At 35.2% G+C, this 22,207-nt stretch overlaps 2 pseudogenes; one reads left to right on the plus strand and one right to left on the minus strand.

The window, feature by feature from the left end:
• The first annotated feature begins 5,162 nt into the window (after window positions 1–5,162).
• Window positions 5,163–7,008, plus strand: LOC121391971 (annotated as a pseudogene).
• A 2,846-nt stretch (window positions 7,009–9,854) lies between these two features.
• Window positions 9,855–14,721, minus strand: LOC121391973 (annotated as a pseudogene).
• Window positions 14,722–22,207: the final 7,486 nt, after the last annotated feature.

The following is a 22,207-nucleotide window of genomic DNA, read 5'->3' on the forward strand; positions in this document are numbered from 1 at the left end:
AAGGACAGAACAAACTGGAACGGTTTTGCTTATATCCACGAGAGCAAGTCAACTTTCAAATTACTTTCTTTCTTAATTATAAGAATATTTACGGTATAGGTAAAGTAAAAGACAAAATTTAATAATTACAATATAATGAGTAAATAAAAGAAAAGGGGAGGGAACTATTATAGCAAAAATGACGTAATATAGAATGAATGAAGTAAAACATCAATCATTGAACAAATCATTAATACCAAATTGCTGTTCAGCTAATGTTTGTTCAACCTTTGAATATGCTTCTTCTAGCTCTCCATCAGCATCAGAGCTATCGTCATCATGTCTCTTTCCCATTTTAGTACGAGGCCTTCTTTCATAGCTTTGTCTAAAATCCTTTCTATCTTCATCTGGTGAGTAGTAATGAAGATCATCTTTAGTGCCATGTTGTGAGGCTTTCCTTCTTTCATTAGACACAGTTGGGTGTTCCCTCTTCCTATCAGAGGTTGAATTCTTTGATCTTTATTATTATCTATCGATTCTCCTTAGGGACTTGTGGACTTAGGGTGCCTTGTATGATTGTTAACAGGAGATTTCTCTGTCTCTGTCTCCCTCTATCTGATGACCTTTGCCTCTCTCTCTCGGGATCTCCTTCTCTCAGGAGGAGATTTGTTCCTTTGATTGTCTCCATCTTCTACTTCTACGTTCTCGGCTATCACTCCTCGACAACGATCTTCTGTTGCGTCTCCTGTATGGTGGTGAGGGTGATTGATTTCTTCTATCTTCTCTCCAGGTGCTTCTCAATGCATTATCTTGATTGCTGAATGGAGGAGGGGTGATATTTCTGGACAAAAATTAGTAGTTATGAAATACATAATCGAGTGCTTACTGACCATCATTCCCTCCTTACTTCAGTTTTCTTCCCGATCGAGACCCCTAGATAGAGACTTGTCAATAAAATTAAGATCATTTTTAATTATGCTTGTTCTTCTAGATGAAAAATGCTCTTCTTTGTTTGTGTGGTCCTGTTGTTGATATCAGATGTGAGAAAAGAAAGAGAAAAGGAAAGAGAGAGAGAGAGAAGAGAGAGAGAGAGAGCATCTTTAACTACTTTTTAAAAAATACCTTTTCTTTTCTTCATTTTTTGGACTTGGACTGCGACTTGTACGATATAGCCAGGACCGTCGATTTGAGGAGATCTCTGGAGGCAGAGATCCTTCTTCAAGGCTTTTTTCAGGTTAGAGCAGATTGGTTCCAAATTTTCTTCTTCAACTTCTTCTGAGTTAGATTTCAGAACTTGGACTAAAACATTACAAGTATTAACAGAGGATAAAAGATTATAATTACCTCTTCTCTTTTTTATCATTTTTATTTCTCTTTTTCTTTCTTTTTCTTTTTTCTGTTATTTTTTTTCTTCTTTATAGCTTCCTCTTTCATCTGTCAGTACCAAATGCATCCACAAAGCAACTTTTAAAGATCTTACCTGCTTCTTTTTTTCCTCTTTTCCTTTGGATTTCCTTCTTTTTGTGCTCTTCTTCACTCTCTGATTCCTCATCATCACTGGGACGAGGAAGACTCTTCTGACTCAGAAGTAGATTCTACCTTAGCTCTCTTACTTTGAACAGCTTTGCCTTCTACAAAGAATATAAAGAGTTTAATAATAAATGTACATATTATTAATGTATCTAATATACAATAATACTAGTGTTACTTTCTAATTGTTTTATATATTTTGTTATTCTACTTTAACTCACTTTTCATGAGGATTAGCTCCCCACAGTTAGAAATACGTATATCAGCCATATGGACGACTTTTGGTATCCACTTTTTGGTTCTCCATTTCTGTTACAAACTGGTGTCCACTAACCACACAACCAAATACAACATGTATTCTAAGAGACAAACGAGAGTGACTTTCTCCATCTCTTCCTTATCTTTACCCCATCTAAATGAGGAGCAGGCCGAGTTGTACTGTAACGGGAAAAGGTGAATTGTGACTTGATTGGGGTGTGGTCAACTTTATATACATACATGAGAATTTGATCCATTTGTGTTGGGTCCTTTGTTTGCCATAGACAATAGAAATGGTTGATCATGTTTAACTTGAGTTTTCATCTAAACATTAACCAAGAAACACCAATGATGACAGAAACTTCCTGTTTTCACAGTGACTATAGCTTATGTCCACAAGTAACTACATATGTATTAATCACCTTTAAACAGCCCCACCATATATGATTCGCCAACCACTTCCAATCACCTAATTATAAGAATTTTTTTATTCTCATTTGGATAATTATAATAGTTTGTACCCTTTGCAAGTCCCCGCCTTGTATTTATAAATCCTTCACAATACGATGGATAGGTGTGCCTTTGTAATGCAATGGGCTTAAAGTTTGTTTTTCCTTCCCCTTCTCTCCCTATTAACTAATTACATGGCAAGAATAACACCTGTCCCTATGTACTGTACAGAGACAACGAAAGTTTTCACAAGTTTTAGGGCACGCAATCCGTGAATAGTTCAAACACCAATTAACCACCTATAAATAAATTTATAGTCTACTAAATAGTAGTGGATTATACTTACTCGGTAACTCCATTAATAGAAATATCAAAGAACACCTCGGAAGAGGCATCCTTCATGTACTTAAACACACGTGTTGGCCGGCACACCCACTCATAATAATAACATATTATTAACTGTTTACAAAAATTCCACCCCACCCATTTTAATTACAAACAGTATGATAGTGTTGTTATTCTGGTAGAAGACTTTCCATCTGTTGCAGCTGATTCAGTAAATCTGAATACCACGTTCATCAGCTTGTTCATTCACCTAATACTTCAAGTGTCTGATTGACATATTTACAGCCAAACATCATCCCATATAATGATCTAAATGAAGGACAGAAAAAAAAATTTTAAAAAGACTTGATTTAGAGGGTTTGCTTTAATTACTAGGGGGTTACCTCTCTACTTGTATTTTTGTTGAGGGAGATGACATAACACATTGAGAATGATTTTGCAATGTGTTGTTAATTAGTTTAACACAAGATGTATATAAAACAGAGGCAAGTTTCTCAGATTGAGGGAGTACCGTAATTAGACCTAATTATCTGAATATTAGAAACAGCAAAATAAATATTTGAATTTACCTGATGTCCGTGCTTGCCAGTTTAAATACGTCTTCTAAATAATCGACTGTAACAATGATTTGATCTTTAGGACACCTTCAAAATTGTTCACATACAATCTGATAAAGAGATTAAAATAAATAGTTATTAATATAATAGTTTGTTTACCGGACGTTTAGAGCAATGATATGACCATCATATTCCTTAATACAAATAGCAATGTAAGTTGTAGATAGTACAGCAGCTTGAACTAGCGAGTCCATGTAAACATACACTAACAATATGTAGTAGTGTTATAGTCAGTACATAATGTACATTGTGATAGTGGAGAAGAGATCAAACAGTTAGCAAGTAATATCAATCCTTCCTTAGTTTCTCTTAAGCTAAAGTGGAAAGTAAATCCTTATTGAAAAGTCTCATACTACAACTTACCTTTGTTAGTCGAGTTGATTTCACTGCACACACAACACCATCAATTTTTCCTCCCTTCTTCAGTACTATCTGACAGTAAAACGTGATACCAACTGACCAAGGTATTCTTTGAGCTGACAGCAACAATTCTTCATCAAACTGGTAAACCAGAATCTGTCCAGAACTAAATAAGTACTTAAAATCTTAGCTTTATACAATGTCTTAAAACTAACCGAGCAGTAGTAGATTGAAGAGTAGGCCCCATGTTTTTGGTTTATGATTAAATTCATCACGAAGCTGTTCTAGGTAGTTATGCAAGTTAAGTGGAACGATGAAGAATTGAAATTAGAGTCTGTTTACAGTTTAACTTAATATCATTTTGAATTTGAACACATTCAGTCATTGTTTCAATTTTCTTTTCAGCAATCGATAAAGAGGTAACTCTTCTACCATAAAACTCCATTTCACAACATTAAAACAAGATCTCTACTTACCTTCATTTCACATTAACCTCCTGGAAACCATAAACGAAGCATCTTTGGAGTCTCTCACTACTTAGAGAGTTTCTCTAAAGTACTAGGCTTTCAGACTGTAGTGCTATGAAAAAGGAAGGGTTATAGTAAAATTATAGCCATTTTCCACCCTAACTCAAGTACAGTTTTGAACTAAACTTCGCTTTGTTTGGTTTTGACTAATGCAAGGAAGTCTGCAACTGGTACCTTGCGTTTGTGTGCCTGGATCTCAACCCATTGTTGAGCCTAAAGATGGATCATTACAATAAAAATAAGGTAATGTGTACCTTAAAATTTGAAACTGTGTCCAGAAGAAGTTTTACTCTCCCCTTCCCCTCCAGTCTTTTCATCATTCTAGTCCTTAGTCTGTTCTGCATTTGTTTGAAGTTTATTTCGATTTTTAACTTGACCAGATACAGGTGTGGAATCTTGACTACCAGGCCCATGATCAGAGAAGCAACGGAGGAGGAGGAGGGACAAGGCAACAGTGGGATAGGAGGAGGAGGAGGAGGAGGGGGAGGGATTGTTTGATGCTTTGTTTAGCTAAAAGGTACCAGTACAATTCATTACTAGTAATGATGACATACCTGCAAGTCGCGGACTCCTTCTTGGAGCTTCTGTTTGAGTCTCTTCAATAATAGTATGTATAATTTGAGAATGAACTGTCCATATAGAAACTCCTCAAGAAAGAAGATTTCGATATTCCATGTTTTACTAGACAGTTTTGGACTCTCCATCAATCCCATTTAGTCCTTTACTATTAGTTTGATATTTCTCAGCAGATTGAAGTAAGGAACGTGTTGTACAAACTTTGTGTCCAAAACTTTTGCTGAGATAATTCGGATGATAGTCCAGTTGTTGGGGATTGAAGAGATGTAAGAACTAATGGTAGGTTTCAATTGATCTATTAATACACTATCTCCATAAATGAAATGATGTGATAATAATCGCTGTCTTACCTTCTTCGTTCCTTAGATGTTTGTTGCTCATGATTCCAGGTCCCAGAGTCATTCTCCGATTTTTTGAACGAGATTTTGAAAACACGTTTAGCAGCTGGCACATCAAACTGGTTTACTTCTTGCAAAGGACGTTTCTAAATGAAAGATAATAGAGTAGCTATTTTATAAAAATGACGCTCACTCTAGGTGATGAGGGTTTTGAGGTGATGTCAGCAGTGGGTGTGGTCTCAAGTCCAACAAAAAATCCAATGGGGCAGACTTCATCCATGTAAGGAGACCATCCCACATTGATTAAGGTTTGACGGTGATGCTAATGGATTAAAGATAATTGTATATTATCAAAATCATAAAGTACCTTCATTGATTCCTATTGAAGATTGATTTTGTCACAGGACATGGCTTTCTGAATTTTTAACATTGACTAGGTTTTAGAAGTGATTGTGAATTATCCTCACTGACAGCAATAGCCTCTGAAGGAACAGTATCAGGACTTAGTGGACGTTTTCTAGTAGTTTCTGGTGATTTATTTTTGTTAGGTCCTCTCCAACACTTCAGGGAAGGGACTCTGCAGCAGGTGAGAAAAACCAGTAAAAGAGGTGGGACAGTTCATGATCGTATACTATAGTAACCAAAACCCTATTACTTAAGCTTACATTTTCATCTTTTTTATTCTATTATCACCAGGACAGCAACCCATCTTGTTTATGTCTTGAAAGACCGATTGAAAGTTCTTCAGGACAACAGCTTCTCCTTCTTCTCAACATGCTGTCACTTTGAATATCCCCGCTCATTTAATACGGAAGTATACGGAAACATTCTGAAATTTGTACAGGAAATAATAATGGAAGAAAACGCGCTTAATTCTTTTTCGGATCTCCGTATCATTTATAATTATACTAGAGACAGCAGAAGAAAAGAATTCCCTTCCATCATTTTGGGCAAATGTCTTACTGTTGTAGTGCAACTAGGACAATGTGGTAATCAAATTGGAACAGCACAAACTCTTTTCAATTCTGCATTCAGATGCTAAAAGCAGCTGTGGACAGGTTAAAACAAGCGTCAGGACCCTTATCTTTCATCAGCCAAACCTTCTTCCTATTAGGCTTCAAAAAGACCATTAAATAAATACTTCCATGAGAGAGATAGCAAAGGTTCCACAAGCCAGAGCAGTGTTAATTGACATGGAAACGAAGGTGTAATTGAAGCATCTCTTAGTGAGGCAAGACAGGATGGACATTGGTTGTATGACGCAGCCAGTATATATAAAGGTCATAAGGGGTCTGGTAAATAATTGGGCTAATGGATTTTATCAACATGGACCTTTTGCACGTGAAGGGGTCTTGAACATAATACAAAGAGAAGTGGAGAAATGTGATTACGTAGATGGATTTCTAGTGTTAATGAGTGTTGCCGGGGGGAACTGGTTCTGGGTTAGGAACTTATATTACTACTGTACTACGTGATGAAAGTTCCTACTGTTAAATATCATTAATCCTATTATATGGCCGTATGCAGCTGGAGAGGTTATTGTACAGAACTATAATGCTCTGCTGACTACAGCTAAACTCTATAGCACATCAGATGCATTAATTTACTACTAATGATCATTGCATAAAAATAGTTCAAAATTACTTCATCTATCTGAAGCGGATTTCATCAAAGATTTAAACAAAGTTGCTAGCCAGCTTTGGCAAGTGTCCTTCAAACCATCTGTCGTATTTGATGAACAGGCACATTCTAAAGATCTCTTGAGTCAATGGTGCTCCTCTTTGAGTGACCTTTGTACCCTACTGACTCCACAAATAGACTATCGGTTACTCACTATTAAATGTGTGCCACAAATGCCGAGCGTTCTCATGCATACATCATTATTGTGTGGCCAGGGTTATTGAAGTACCTACGACAGATGGTGCTGACTGATTCACACCCATTGAAGAAGGCATGGATTGGGAGTTGTACTCTTTCATCACATCAGCAATATATCAGCTCTTCTTATTAAGCTTAACAAATCTTTAGCAATTTGCTCATAGTTAGAGGCAAAGATTTTAAAAGATATAGAACATAGAGAATTCTCTGACGGTTTCTATACTCTAATTGGTTCCAATGTATATGAGGCAATCAATTTGGTGTAGTCCACATAACTTCAACCACTATGAAAAAGAGTTGCACTGTTGTTTCTAATAGTCAAGTGTGTGTTTTGCCTTTAAATACTATTACTGAGAAAGCTTGGAGGATGTACGGTTCTCGTGCATATGTTCATCAGTACACTCATTTTGGATTAAGTGAAGAACATTTCATGGAAATTTTGTCAAAATGGAACAGATTTTAAAAAAACTACTCATCCATTAAATGACCTTTTCTAGATTTAGAATTTTTGATTATCTGATACATTTTACTTGATGTTTTTTTTTATTACAAGAAGTGGGGCTATATTTATTTTCCCTCGGAGGGGAATGAAACTTTATGATTTCCCATAGTGGTATAAAGTAGGGAAGGGCCTAGGAGGCTACTGATATATGCTAGTGTCATATATTGAGTGTTCATGAGAGGGAATCAAGATACTAAGAGATAGATATCCATAGATATAATGGATGCTAATAGCTCACTCAATATCTATCACTATCTATGAGTATCCCTCTCTATCCATGAAATGAATATATATATAACTAAGATAATGATAGATATTAAAAATGAACTAAAAACTTAAATGTAAAACCACTGAACATAACAATTTGAAAGCTATAAGTTATAACCAGCAATTTAATGAGCATGCGCATAACATTTTACACCACAAGCCCACATATTAGTGAAAGCGAACAGAGACATGGCTCTCGCTACAATTCTCCTTTTCTATTGGCGTTTCATCTCTCGCTTGGTCGTCCAACACACCCTATTCTAAAACGATCATCCAAAGTGAATAGTATGGTCTGTCCCGATGGAGAGAATGAATGCCCCAGCGATAATACATGTTGTAAAATGTCGTCTGGTTATTACGGCTGATGTCCACAAGAAAATGCTGTATGCTGTAGTGATGGCAAGCATTGCTGCCAAATAGCTGGAGCTGTGATGCGTTGGTTCTTGTTCCAAGCAAGCTTCCAGTTAGAGTCATTGTTAAGAATGTCATTTGTCCTGATGGACAGAGTGAATGTCCGATAGTAACACATGCTGTAAGTTGTCTTCTGGTCAATGGGGTTGCTGTCCTCAAGAAAATGCTGAATGTTTGAAGTATGATGGTAAAACATTGTTGTCCTAGTGGGTACACATGTAATGTAGCTGAGGGCACATGTGAAAGGCAAGCTTCAGTTATACCTGTTGAAAAAAATGCCATCAAAGAAAGTTACCAACTTGAAAATGTCGTTTTGTCCTGATGGTAGTGAATGTCCTGATAGTAACACATGCTGTCCATCATCTTCTGGTGGATATGGTTGTTGTCCTATGGGTATCCTGTATGTGAGTAGTGATGGCAGAAAAGCTGTTGTCCTAGTGGGTATGCTGTATTGTTGTAGTGATGGTAAAACACTGTTGTCCTAGTGGGTACACATGTAACGTAGCTGATGGGACATGTAGCAGGCAAGGTTCAGTTATACCTAGTTTTAAGAAAGTGGCATCAAAGAAAGTTACCAATTTTGAAGAATGTTCATTTGTTCCTGATGGACAGAGTGAATGTCTGATGGTAATACATGCTGTAAGATTGTACTTCTGGTCAATGGGGTTGCTGTCCTCAAGAAAATGCTGAATGCTGTAGTGATGGTAAACATTGTGTCCTAGTGGGTACACATGTAATGTAGCTGAGGGACATGTGTAAAGGCAAGGTTCAGTTAACCTATGTTGAAAGAAAAATAGCATCAAAGTAAAGTTACCAACTTGAAGAATGTTTGTCCTGATGGACAGAGTGAATGTCTGATGGTAATACATGCTGTAAGTTGTCTTCTGGTCAATGGGGGTTGCTGTCCTCAAGAAATGCGGGAATGCTGTAGTGATGGTAAACATTTGTTGTCGCTAGTGGGTAACCATGTAATGTAGCTGAAGGGACATGTGAAAGGGCAAGGTTCAGTTATAACCTATGTTGAAAAAAAATAGCATCAAAGAAAGTTACCAACTTGAAGAATGTCAATTTGTCTGATGGACAGAGTGAATGTCCTGATGGTAATACATGCTGTAAGTTGTCTTCTGGTCAATGGGGTTGCTGTCCTCAAGAAAATGCTGAATGTTGTAGTGGATGGTAAACATTGTTGTCCTAGTGGGTACACATGTAACGTAGCTGAAGGGACATGTGAAAGGCAAGGTTCAGTTATACCTATGTTGAAAAAAATAGCATCAAAGAAAGTACCAACTTGAAGAATGTCATTTGTCCTGATGGACAGAGATTGTCGAATGTCCTGATGGTAATACATGCTGTAAGTTGTCTTTGGTCAATGGGGTTGCTGTCCTCAAGAAAATGCTGAATGTTGTAGTGATGGTAAAACACTGTTGTCCTAGTGGGTACCCATGTAAGGTAGCTGAGGGCACATGTGAAAGGCAAGCTTCAGTTATACCTATGTTGAAAAAAAATGCCATCAAAGAAAGTTACCAACTTGAAAAATGGTTGTTTGTCCTGATGGTAGTGAATGTCCTGATAGTAACACATGCTGTCCATCATCTTCTGGTGGATATGGTTGTTGTCCTAATGGGTATCCTGTATGTTGTAGTGATGGCAAAAGCGTGTTGTCCTAGTGGTATGCTGCTATATGTTGTAGTGATGGTAAACACTGTTGTCTAGTGGGTACACATGTAACGTAGCTGATGGGACAGTAGCAGGCAAGGTTCAGTTATACCTAGTTTTAAGAAAGTGGCATCAAAGAAAGTTACCAATTGAAGAGTGGTCATTTGTCCTGATGGACAGAGTGAATGTCCTGATGGTAATACATGCTGTAAGTTGTCTTCTGGTCAATGGGGTTGCTGTCCTCAAGAAAATGGGCTGAATGCTGTAGTGATGGTAAAACACTGTTGTCCTAGTGGGTACACATGTAATGTAGCTGAGGGCACATGTGAAAGGCAAACTTCAGTTATAACTATGTTGAAAAAAATAGCATCAATAGAAGTTACCAACTTGAAGAATGTCTTTGTCCTGATGGACAGAGTGAATGTCATGATGGTAACACATGCTGTCAACTGTCTTCTGGTCAATGGGGTTGCTGTCCACTACCAGATGCTGTATGTTGTGGTGATGGTCAACATTGTTGTCCTGCTGGCTATCTTGTGACACAGGTGCTGGTACTTGTGTTCAAAGAAGTACAACTATACCCATGTTAAAGAAACGTCCCAGTTGGATTTTGGTTCTCATACCAATGATCGTCGTCTTTGAAATGATGGCAACATGCTGGCTGCTGCTGACATAGTGTTCATAATAGATGGACTGTTACATTTTCTGTAACACTTAGTTTATAGGTCTCTCCCTTTGTTCATACATACATGTACCATTGCTACTTCAGTCATTTACTGTATTGCAGTTGATCAGTTTTGTCATAAAAAGTTTTTTTCAATAGCAAATAAGTCAAATTAATATCAAATTATTAAAAAGGCATTATAGGTTTTGTGAGTGGTCTTTTGACAGCATTCTTTTCATATTGAGTTTTAACCTGTATTGATATAAATGATTTATTTGTATATCAATACTTAAAGGATCTGATGAAATGACATGAATGTCAATTGGACACAATTGTGATGTACTGCTGTATCAGTGAGTAAATTCTCTTACTTGATCTGGTGTTCTCTCATAAGGTCTAACTAGTCCAATTTTTTATTAAGAGTGACTCCAAATCCAGGTCTGACAAAAAATAATATATTTATAAAGTTATGTATCTAATTGTACACAAAACACACTTATCACCATATAAGCTAATTAATTTAGTTACAGTTAACCATGTGACTGTCACTATAGTAATTAGTTATAGCATCCACTAACATTACCAACAACACATTGTCAACTATATACTAGCCTATACAATAACATTGAAAACAAATTGACAACAGCTGTCGTTTAGACTCCTACTAAAGCACAAACATTAATTCAATTCAATGGGATTGTTTAGTCTAAAAAACTAACTCATTGATGTTTGTTTTGAGCATATATAACAAACTTTTTTCATTTCTTATTAGGTTGTGTGTTGTACACAATCTACCTGTCTGGTAGTTGGATAGTCCCATTGTCTGGTAGTGGTTCATCTGGGAAAAGACCTCCAAAATAAGGGTACAATTTGGTCAGCCTACAGTATAATAGTTTATATTGTCGGATATGTACACATAACTACCACAAAATGTACTAAAGTGGGTTTCATGTTACATGCAGGAGTGTCGACACTAATTGGTGGTATGAAGGGATGTTCCCTGGGACTAATGCCACAAAAGGTGTATCATCTGACCTTTGGGCTGAGATTAATATATTCAGCTAGTGGGCAGTTAGCAAATGCATACTGCAAATGATTAAGAGTAAACACTGGAGCCGTGTGGGATCACATGTATGTCATGATGATGATGCCATAGCAACCACACGTCTAGCCTAAACAAAACATTATGATAACTCTTTGTTTGAGATATTTTCCTAATTCTTCTGACCTCAGTTATTCCACCAAGCCAAGTAATATCAGGTTGTAAAATATCAGCACATTCACCCTCTATTAGTAGACGAAAAACCATACCTAATGTGAGTAATTAAGAGAGATGCAAGCTCATTTTATTATGTACCTGGTGTACTCATGTTCTCCTGTTGTAACTAAGGTAGTCCCTCTTAGAGCACTGTGCAACTGACTATATCCAGAGTAGTTCATCAGGTGGGAAACATTCTTCAATCCACTTGAGATTGTATGTCTGAAGAGCTTTGCCAGCTGGAGATATCACCAAAAGTGATAGTTAGGGAAGAGGAAAGAAATTGGTACCTTTATAGCATATGGTACTGAGAGTGCCATATAACAGTCCAACCTTATTAAAATGAATATATCTAATTATAATTATTATAACAATAATATGATGTAACAAACATCAATGGAAAATCAGGTCCAACTGATTCTCGAGTCTTTTCAAATAAGCCAACTTTTTCCAGAAGCCTTCTTCTCCTTCACTGGGACCATAAGCACAGGGTACCTTAGCCCCTACAAACCCATAATCCTGCCAGCAAAAACATATCACTGCATATTGAATATACTTACCTTAGCAATATCAGCTCTGGCTGTTGTACAATATACTGGCAAATAATCCTAAAAAACATAAAATATTGTAGGTAGCTGACCAGTCAGTCCTTTTATTGAACTTAGATGTCTTTTCTAATTACTCAGCTTATTCATTCATCCCATCTATCACTGATTGCATACCTTAGTTTTCCCTCCAAGTAAAGCATAAACAGGTTCCTTTCTCAATTTTCCAAGCAAATCCCATAATGCTAAATCACACTGCACTGATTGCTTGACTATAAGTGAATTAGTGAGTGAAATAAATAGATCAAGAGAGAGAAAGAACATAAGAAAATTGATTTAAGCAGACAATTCTTACAGTGGTTAGACCTTTTCGACCATAATTGAGAGTACTGCGAAACATTTGATCCCACATAATCTGCATATTGCGTGGATCCTAACAATATAATTACATTTGGTCAGTAATCATACATACGTTACCATAGCAACATACCTGACCTTCTATAAATCGACTCAAGTGATGTTCTATAATATAACAGGCTGGAGGTCCACCAATAGAAAACACCTAAAGAGACACATTATGGTAACATCAGCAGCAGGTCCTTCTGGATATAACTAAACAATTGCTATAAATAGTAACACACAATGTGCGTTATTATGTTTAAGGAATACTCAACAGTGGGATGGGTGTAATTTCAATAGTGGTTACATCCAGAAAACTGCCTCAGTAGCAGGAGAGGACCACTTGTTAGCAAAAAGTCATAGCTATGTATTTATGCAAACACATGTATAAGTGTCTATACAGAGTATCCTTTGTTATATGATCTTACCAACTCCTACTGTTCCATCTTCACTTTCAACTTCTACCACACACCCCCTAAAGCATTGATACCCCAGAGTTTCCTTTGAGGGCGGTACATAGGATAAGTGTCATGGGGTTAGCTATTGGTGTGGGATAACCATTGATCCAGTGCTGGTCGACCACATCATGACAATCTGCACCTGTCAAATGGTATACATAATGTTATTAAGTACACGTTAAAGAAGTCTGGAAAGTTTTGTAAAGAGGGTGTGGCTACAATCTGTTTGTACAGTAACTTTTCCAATATTGCAGTAAATAAGTATTATGGTATACTAATGGTGAGTCTACCTTGATCAGATGATTCTTCCTTTGCATAAGCTCTCACACTTCCTTTATCTTTGGAAACTTAACACAAACAGTAGCCATTATTGTTGTGATTTGTAATGAAATTAATTATATAATATATTTTTGAACAATAATGCATGCACTTTATTAGTCGATGACAATTAATTCAGAGACATCAAACACACACCACATTCCCCAATGATCACTTGGAAAACGGTTAATCTCAGATACTCGTTTCTTTTCCAACAAGTTCAAAATTCAACGTTTTCACATTGGGCCATCACTAGGACAGAGATAAAGTCGATCAAATCGTAATTTGGGTTTGTTACGATAATGCCAGTCCAAATTATCATTTTTTCGTAACATCCCCATGTGTATCTGTGTTCCTCTATACTGCCACAGGCTTCCCAAACATCAACCATTGATGGTAGAAGACCAACCTTAGCTACTTCTTCATCTCGTAGATTAAGATCTCCACCCAGTATGCATACTCTGGAGAAGAGTTCATTCTGTTCTTTGATGAACTCAAAGCATTGTTTGAGTTGGTCTTTTTCGTTCTGCAGAGCAGTCTTTAGTACTTTCTAAATGACTGGTATACAATGCAACAGGTACACCACACACTTTGATAAACAGCTGCAATAGATGGCGACCCATTGTTGAACCAGGAAAATCGAAGGCACCAACCTTTCCTTCAAGAGCAATTTTAGCTGATTGTTTCATAACTAATATAGCAATAAAGTAATGAAATACTATTTTATCACTTATATGTACAGAATAATCTGATCTAGTTTAGACTTGATAACCTTCAATGTAGCTGGAACAACTTCTTGTAAAAAACAACATGTGGCCTTTGCTTGTGGATCAATTCACATACTGCGTTTGTTCTCTTTATTGTGTCCCGACCATCAAGTCCATCGATATTCCATGACAGCACCTTTAATTCAATCCAGGACCCTCTGTCTCCTCAACAGATTGAGCCTGTCCCATCGCCATACTATGTCTTTTGTTGTGAGGTCACGAGGTCATCAAATGGGTGTGTCATCTCAAGTTAGGTCATGGCAGGCAAGGACACCCCTTCTCTCACTCTACTGACTTGGAACAATTTATGGTCTCCAGAGTAGCTATCTCCAAGAGCGGACTAGATCAATTTGTGACTATATCATTACTCATCAGCCTTCAATGGTATATTTGCAGGAAGTAGTATATGCAACATGGCCTACCATTACAGCTGCTCTAGGCGTCCATTATCATTGTTTTTGTGGGAATCCTAAAGCTCATTATTTTATTGCAATATTAATTTATAAAGATGCTAGCATCAAATGCTCTGAGAAGGAAGATGTCGTTGAGTTTCCCACTTCAACTATGGGTCGTTATCTTATTGATGTATGTGTTGTTTGGCATAGCCTCACAATCCATTTTCTAACATCTCATTTGGAAAGTATGAATGAGGAAAGAATTGTAATTGAAAGAAAAAAAACAGATGAAAACAACTTTTTCACTCATGCAGGATTATTGTGAAAGAATGTAATTAGTGTTTTTGGCGGTGACTTGAACACTACTAACTTTGAAGTACAAGATGTTGGTCTTCCTGATTGTATTGTTGATTTATGGGAAGTGTGTGGATCTGATAAAAAGAAAAAATGACTTGGAACAGTAACTTCCTTACTACCGTTATGATCGTATATATTTAAGTCAAAAGATGGCCCTGTTCAACCTGTTAAATTTTATTTAATTGGTCGCGAAAAACTGGATAAAATTGGTTGTCATCCCAGCGATCATTTGGGCATATGGGTGAATTTAATTTACATAAGTAATATTCATTGATGTATGCTATTAATATTATTAGTGTGTATCACGTGATATTTCCTGGACCAGCTCCACCCAATATTTTTGGTGAAGCCATTCTCAATGGAGGTTATAAGTCTTGATAATTTTGATGATCCACAGTACAAGAAAAAGTCAATATGTCCTCACTAGTCCAAGATCTCTACAAGTTTGTGCAAATTTAGGAATCAAAAGTAAATTATTGAGAGGCGTTCTGTCTGTTTTATCCTGTGAAATCTAGCCACTTGAACTGCTTCCTCAATCATTCCAAGAGTTCAGAAAATCTCAAGCAGGACTTGGTTTACAAGGTAGTATTCTAGTTGCAGTATATGAAGAATACGAGAAACAGAAAAAAAAGTAGAATCAAACTTTAACAATTATTTTTAAATATATGTCATTTTAACACAGTTAAATTGAAACAAGGCGAGAAAAGAAAGACAAAACTTCTACAACCACAAACTGTACAATTGAATAGAGGACACACTTACAACTATGCCTCAACAACCATCACTGAATAAGCAAACCCAACGAGGATTCTCCATCAAGAGTAGATTTGATGAAAACAATGAAACCAACTGCAGAATGATGAGGACACAACTACCAAAGAAGGTAAGGTAATGATAATAGTATTTGCTGGTATTTTTGATATTTAGTTTGTATGCATAATTTAATTTGTTTAGTTTGTTTATAGGATCAACGCATCATTGCTGCTTTAGCAAGAAAAAAGAGAAAGCTTAAAGCAAATGCAAACAGAAGTAGGAGAGAAATGGAGAGATATGGTGTTGCTAAACAGATACAGAAGAGGAACCACAATCATTATTGACTGAAGAGCAATTACAGAGACATGGAAGAGCATCTGTGAATAGAGAGATATTGATGAAATGAAACTCTTGTACGTTGAGTAAATAATGATGATTTAAATATTATCATAATTTTTTTTATTAGAAACTTAAAACAAAGAATTATGCCGAGCAAATGAGATTTAAGAGAAATCAATTGCTATTGCAGAAGAGAGAAGGTGATATTAAAATTTCTCATTGTCTGATTATAATACTCTCCAGGTCTGAAGATGAATATCTCAAACATTCGTTAGAAATCAAAAACACTGAAGCAAATACTAGATTAGAATTTCAAGCATCACTGAGAGAAGAAGAACAAAACAATCAAAGTATATAATTAATATATAATTTGTCATTTACTTTCTTTTTCAGAGAGAGGAGAAGAGCAAGAGAAGACAACAAAGAAAGCTAACTGCTGACATTATAAGCTGCTGAATTAGAAGAATGCGCCAAAGTGTTTGATGAACTTTCTAGAAATGTAAGATATGATAGATATTTTTCACAATATTTGCTGCCTTGTGTTAGAATGCAATGAAAGCAACACAAACAAATCAACAAATATTGTTTAATAAAGTAAGTCAACTCCAACAAAAGAGATTAAAGAAGGAATTTGAACATGCTCAAACTTTGAGAAAGTAAGAGATCGATCCATTTTGTTTTCAATTTATCTTCATTTTTATGCACACAGATTACAGGAGGAAGAGAAAGAAATAAGGCACACAACTGCTCAACAGATTTCTCAGAAATATAAGAGAATTGAAGACTTTAAAAGATACAAACTGACCAACTATCAAAAGTAAGTTAATGATCCCTCCATTGTTGATCTATTTGGTATCTATTCATTATATTACCTATATAATATGACAAACTTGTCCTCTAGTCATTGGAAACTGCCCATTTAAGTGCAAGAATACGTGAATCAATTAAAGATAGCTACTCATTTAAGTAATAATGCATAGTATATATGTTAGTATGACCTATATAGTAAAATCTCACTGCTTTAACAGGTGGTAGTATATTACACATGTGTTAGTTAATGAATTTATTTAGATATATTAAATATATTATTATTATTTCTACTATTTTTAGTTCTTTTGATCAGTTAGTATATTATGCTAAAACAACGTGCTGCCTTAGAAAAAAAGAGATGAAAGTAGAAAATGTTTAGATCCATTACGACACCATTCTAAAATCTGCTTGGGATGACTATTAATGAAGAATATATTTGTCATATAATTCCACCAAAATTGTTCTTTAAAAATGATGCAATTTCTATAAAAATAAAAATACAATTATACTTACATAATAATGTCACTATATCTTGTACCTCTATCTGAAAGGCAATATCTTTGTCGTTCCTGCCTTTTCAAACTCTCGTCTCACTTCTCTTTTATAAAACTCTTTGTTTGTATAGATGAGATTGTTAGAATGGCGTATATTGCGACGATATAACTCAGTACCTCAGCAGAGGTAGCCATCTTGATAATCAGATCCTGCCACGCTTGGTAACCATTAAATTAACTTTGTTTAAAGCTCAAGACAGCATGTGTTGCTGCATGTGGAATCAAAGAGAAGTCTGTGTCTATAAGGGCTCTTCTGTCTTTCTGTGAGAATCTGGAAAAACGCTGTTAGAATCAATAAGATTCGGGAAAGAAGTTTTACCCCTGCCTATTTATCGTTATCTTACTTTATAGTTGATAGACAGTTACTGACTGAACTCAGTGAACTACAAGATCACGTCTGCTACAAATAATTGAATCATATACTAAACCAAAGATGGCTAACTTTAGCTCTGAAGAGACTGGTAAGGCAGACTTTGTCTTACTAGACTCAATCACTATGGATGCCTTCATGACCAATCTGACACTACGTTACAAGAAGGGGAAAATTTATACATATTATGGTGAAGTTGTTGTCTCCGTTAATCTTATCGGCCATGAAGTATCTATGACAGATCTTTTATACAAGACTACAAAGGACGGGAGAATGTACGAAAGGGAACCTCACATCTACGCTCTAGCCGACTCTGTGTATCGTAATATGAAACGTACTGGTCATGATAGTTGCATTGTTATATCTGGTAAGAGGAAGAGTAATTGTTTGGTTCATACCAATACCCAATGGATAATACCAAATACAAACAATAGACATAATAATTAATAATGTTTGTCTATCTTGTCTATATATCCATTCCATTCTCTTATGCATCCATTTTTTGATGCATAAGTGGACAATCAGATAGAACCATCTGTCTATGTATCCATAGATATGTCCATCAGAATGTATCCATTAACATCTATTCATGAACATGTATCCATTAACATGTATTCGTGAGCATATATCCATTAACATATATCCATTAACATGTATCCATTAACATGTATCCATTAACATATATCCATTCATATTGTTTGATTTTATGTGTTTTTAACCTCTTTTTACCTTCTTTGGCCAACATAATTTATTTGATGTGGACAAACTATCCTTACTTACAGTATTCTTATACCAAACTTCAGCCTTAATTCTTTAGATTAACATTTCACAAAGACCATGCCAAGATTAATTCATTGCTAGATGGCACTGAGTTATCTAGTTGTCTAAAATGGATAAGTAAATAATTTCTTTAATCTTTTATCCTTTTAAAGTAAAACTATTGACCAAGCACAGGCACTCTATAGTAATAACTATTTGGTAGTACAAGCCTAAGCCTGATATTGTATATTTATAAGTAGTTTTCTCTATGAGATAGGTTTTCCTTAATCAATCCTTGATGACCAGCTGTTCTTGCCCATGTCTAAAAATACGTATGATTATTAATAGATTGTTAATGTCAGATAACAAATGTCATAGAGGATTCTGTTGAAAGTATAAGTTTTTAGACTTATCATTAATGTATGAGAATGTTTGATTACATGTATAGATGTATATGGTTTGTATAGTACATGTCATTAATAGTAAGTTACAAAGACTATAATAGTTATTCTTATGATAATAGTTTGTTGTAACTCAGTACACATAACTAACCCACAATAATTTATTTATAATAATATATCTACAACTTGTTGACGGTATCGTGGAGGGTGTATGTGTCTCTTGATAGTTTTTTTATTTATTATTTATTTCTCTAATTACTTATTTGTAATTCACATTAACTCTCTCTCTCTCTCTCTATCTCTCTCTATCTCTCTCCCTTCTCCTCGTCTCTCTCTCTCTATCTCTCTCTCTCTCTTCTCTCTCTCCTCTCTCTCTCTCTCTCTCTCTCTCTCTCTCTCCTCTCTCTCCTTCTCTCTCTCTTCTCTCTCTAGGTGAGAGAGTGGTGCTTGGTTAAAACTGAGGCTAGTAAAATTCATTATGCGATATATTTGTGAAACAACTAATCGATCACAACGATCAGAAATTGAAAGGTTAGTTTCCTTTGTTAATACAAGTATCTCATGTAATATCAACTCTTGTTTATAGAGTGACAGAACATGTTGATTAAGGTCTAAACCAGATCATGGAAGCTTTTGGGAAATGCCAAAACTAAGTAATGATAACTCATCACGATTTGGGAAATACATGGATATCAACTTTGGATTTTTAATGGTGAGCCTACTGGGGGCCATATTGAAAACTATTTACTAGAGAAAGTAGTTGGACTCATACCAATATCACTTCAAAAGATTCATACTTCAGTATCAATCCAAATCATGTTGACAAAAACCCTTGTATCAGCTCAGACTCAAAACCCATACAACCTCATCTAGACTCACATGGAGTCACATCATCTATTCTAGACTCATAACCCACCCTACTTTAGCTTAGACTCATATACATAGATACATACCCATGTCATTCAGCACACCCAGACCATATATTCTAGACTCATGCACATTGACACACACTATATTATCTCATGCTAGGCTCATTACCATACCAACATAGTCTCATACTTATATCCTTTCTTTTTAGTCTCGTGTTGTCAAGCAACAAGAAGGCGAAAGGAATTTTCATGTATTTTATCAGTTCGTGATTATGGGCTCATCAAGAGTCACTGACCACTTGTCTCTCCTTAAAAGATCCTAAATGTTATCACTATGTGATCAAGCAATGCTCAAAAGGTACATTTTGTAGGACACACTAGATTAATTATAAGTGCTCCTTTATTATTATTATGTTGAATATTGTTATATTGAAATGCATGTTATTCCACCTGGTTCTTGTGATAACTGTTGATATGTGTGTTGTATATTAACTCTCTTTACTCTACATATCATAAGACCTTATCATATCTCTTTAATACTATTTTGTAATAACTATAATATGTGATTATCATGTAGATATTTCTCTTATTATTATAATAGGTGGAGTCTCTTAATGATAGAAAGGATTTTGACAAATATTCGTAATGCTATGAAGGTACTTGGGTATCAAGTTCATGAAATTGATACAATATGGAAATTAGTGGCAGCCATCTTGCATCTGGTAGGTGTTATAATTAACTGGGGGTGTGTTGCTTTAAATATAATAATAAAATTTTAATTGTTTTTATCCTAACACTAGAGGAACCTCCAGTTTCGAGATGGAGAAGTTGAAGGGTGTGAGGGTGCCGTCATAACTTCACCTCATTTGGTTGAAACTATATCTCAACTTCTTGCTGTTGCTCCTGAAGAATTAGAGAAAGCTCTTTGTTCTCGAGTATTGTGCTAGTAAGAGAGAAGTTGTCAATAAAAGGCATTCAGCTGAGTTAGCCTATTACAGTCGAGATGCTTTTGCTAAAGTAATAATGATATATTGTACATATATTATATATTAGTGACATTAATATTATATATCAATCACAATTTATATAATATTTAGTCACATTAATATAACGTATTAGTCCCCATTAATATAACGTATTAGTCACAGTAATATAATATATTAGTCCCTACATTATATATAATTATAGTCTTGTCACATTAATATAAGCATTATTCACAGTAATATAATATATCAATCACACTAATATTATATATTAGTCACATTAATATATGTATTAGTCACATTAATATAATATATTAGTCACATTAATATAATGCATTATTCACAGTAATATAATATATCATCACACTATCTTATATATTAGTCCACATTAATATAATGTATTAGTCACATTAAGCTAATGTAGTATTCACATTAATATAATATATAATATATCAGGCACAGAAAATGATTGTTGTTAAATTAATTATTATTGATTACATTATTTTATGAAACTTCTCTTTCTCTTCTCTCTCTCCACACACACACACATACACACATGCACACACAGGCCATGTATGAGCGTCTCTTTAGTTGGATAGTTCGTTATTTTTAATACTAAACTTGGTATTAATATAAATTGCAAACGAGACAGTACTGTGGATTGGTTGTTTTAGATATTTATGGATTTGAAATCTTTGATAATAATTCATTTGAAAAAAAAAACAAAAGCTCTGTATTAATTATTGCAATGAAAAACTTCAACAATTGTTTATTGAATTGGTCTTGAAGCAAGAAACGGAGGAATACAGGAGAGAAGGCATAGAATTGGGTCCAGGTATGTCAAAGAGACGGAGTAAGAGGAGGGACCCTTTAATGAAGTTTGAAAAATAAGAAATATTGATTAAAGAAATAGAAATGAATTAGTTTTATAATTTATTAACTTTTTTAGATTGATTACTTCAACAATAAAATTATCTGTGACTTAGTAGAACAACCTCACTCTGGTGTTATTGCTCTTCTAGATGAAGCTTGTTTCCTCGTTGGTACTGTCTAGTACTATCGTGTGTGGAGATTTCTCTCTCCTCCTCTCTCTCTCTCTCTCTCTCCTCCTCTCTCAAATTATATTAACGATTTTTATTGTTACATAACTTTAATGATATTATCTCAATCTGTTTTCTGATTTAAATATAGCATTTTCTCATGCAATGGATGAAAAATTTAAAACTCATGCTCACTATACCTCACGACAAGTAAGATATCTCAATTTCTAATGTAATTACTGTTCTATTTGTCTGATATGTAGAATTATAATAACTTATTAAATTGTAATTATTAATTAATTTCATTTCTAGTAGGGGATCCTCTGATAAATCTCTTCAAAAGAGATGAAAAAGTTCCGAATAAAACACTATGCTGGAGATGTGAGTAAGTAACTCCGCCCATATTTCTCGTATCATTGCCTACTTTTAGATATAACATTTTTGAATTCCTTGATAAAAACAAAGATCCTATTT

Source organism: Gigantopelta aegis, unplaced genomic scaffold (assembly GCF_016097555.1).
Source record: "Gigantopelta aegis isolate Gae_Host unplaced genomic scaffold, Gae_host_genome ctg3196_pilon_pilon, whole genome shotgun sequence".
Taxonomy (NCBI): Eukaryota; Metazoa; Mollusca; class Gastropoda; order Neomphalida; family Peltospiridae; genus Gigantopelta; species Gigantopelta aegis.